Consider the following 2,383-nt stretch of genomic DNA (forward strand, 5'->3'; position numbering starts at 1 on the left):
GTCACTGTTAAGCAAGTTTACCAAAGTGTCACAAAGCCAATTTTTAAAGTTTATAAAGGTTTGAGTGTTTATAGTAAAGTACACTATGAAGTGTTGTACAAATCTGGATGCACTGTCTTTATGGTACCATAAATTAGAAGATAGGTCAGTAAGGTGGCTTGGAAGGGATTGAAAGAAAGAACAGGAAAAAAAATTAAGCAATTTGTGTTTGCTTATGATTGAAGAGGGAGATTACAAAGTCTTTACCTACCCCCCCCCCAATAAAACAACAGAAAAAGACAAAAAATTCTCGTCTTTGTTAACATGTTATACTTTTTTTTTAGGTTTTACTGCCTCATGTAGATAATTCAGGTTTGAATTATTTCTTTCTTAGAATAAATAATAAATTTAGTCTAATCTCTTTCTAAGTTCAATTTAAAACAAATCCAACTCAATTTTTTTCTTTAAAAGTATAAAAAAGTATAAACCTCGACTAACCGATTAATAAAAATGTGAGACTTACTTGCTCCATTGTCAATTCTCAACTGTAGAGAATTGACATTAGAGCAAATAAGTCTTTCCCTTTAAAAATAAGCCTTGTTACATGAGGGCATGATTAAAAAATAAGACTTCTTAATTAAGGGCATAATGAAGTCACATCACATTTATTCACATTTATTAGGGATCTTGTGTGTATGTCAATTATATCTCAACAAAACTGGGGAAAAAAGACCTTGTAGAAGTCTGTCAGTCCCTACCACAGGTTTTAAAAGTACAAACCTTGAATTTAAACAAAATGGCGTATTTTTTTCTACAGTTTTGCAACTGAGTTAAAGTGAGGCAATGTAGTATAATGTGTAGTGAAGTACAAAGGACTTTATACTGTTCTTCTGTCCCAAGAAGAACTTAGAGTAAAATAACTTTATTTTTTGAGACTTGTCTCATTTTTAGTTAAGTGGTGGCTGTTTTGTCCATTTTGTCAGTCCTTTGGGTTAACTAGATATTGCTGAATTAATTCCAGAAACTGATTTGAAATTTGATGACTCCATGGATTGGATAGACATCTCACTTTATTTAACTCTTAAAAGTGCTCCCCTCATGAAGGAAAAAATTGAAGAAACTACTATATAAAGGTATCCAGATTGTGATGAGCTTTAAAAATTGTGAAATTTATCAAATGTCTTCATTTTTAAGCCAAAAATGTTAGTTCATGACAAATAGAAAAGTCTTGTTCCCAGGATTCTCTAGCAGAGTCTTTTGTTTGTGGCTTACTCTTTATAGCTTCCTGTGCCTTAAAGGTGAACTCTATACTCCTCGTCAATATTAGGCTTTTCCAAACTCAAAAGTAACCTAAATGTTGTAATTCATTTTATAAAATGCCCATGCTCTTGGATATCAGTAAGCAAAGGCATTATATCGAACTAATCAATGATAATAGAGTACATAACAAAAACCTTCAGATCTTAAGTTTCACTTATATAACTTGATTTTTGGCCCAGCTAGGTCATAGAACATTGAAGTCATCTAGAGTATAGTTTAATGTATTTGTTTATTTTTCCCCTGATAAAAGTCATAAAGCAGAATACTTTTTATTTTACTTATTTTATTTTTTGGCCTCACTGTGCAGCTTGCAGGATCTTAGTTCCCTGACTAGGGATTGAAACTAGGCCCTCGGCAGTGAAAGCATGGAGTTATAACCACTGGGCTTCTAGGGAATTCCCAAGAATATTTTTTAAAGTTGAGTTAACTCTGGAAAGATAATTTTCAAGGCAAAAGTACTTCAAATCAGAGATTATATAGCAAATTGATTTGTTTGTTAACTTTAGCAATTCTTTGTATTCATTTATGTAATAGGGTAACATTCATCTTCCCTTTAACTTCATAACACTTCTGTCTACAAGAAAAATGTTTGCTCCAAACTGGGAAGGGGTTACTTAAAATCAGTTTATAGTTTGAGATGGTTGATAGGAAAATTTCCAGTTACAGTCAGATGATAGTATTGATGTTGAGCACACTGACATTCAATATGTCTAAACCTAGAACTAAGTTTAATCCTTAAAAGGACTATTAGGTAGAAAATAAATATTTGTATACACGTGTACTGTGATAACTTTGGATTCATTTTAAGTCTGACAAAGTAAGATAAGTTTTATCTTTACAATTAAATTATGCTAAGTGGTGGGAGGTATCTGAGAGATATTTAGACCTAGGCATCCTTATCAGTGTAGTATCTGGAACATATCTCCTTAGAAATGCTTAATTCTTATTTCTTTGGAAAATTCCAGAAGGCATAGAAGGAACTTGACAAATTCTAAGTAACTGGCTATTATTAATAAGAGTAAGAAATCTACTATACTTCAATAAAATATTTTAAGACAAAAAAATAGGAAGTTGCATGGTATAG

This window comes from Dama dama, chromosome X (genome assembly GCF_033118175.1).
Source record: "Dama dama isolate Ldn47 chromosome X, ASM3311817v1, whole genome shotgun sequence".
NCBI classification, from domain to species: Eukaryota; Metazoa; Chordata; class Mammalia; order Artiodactyla; family Cervidae; genus Dama; species Dama dama.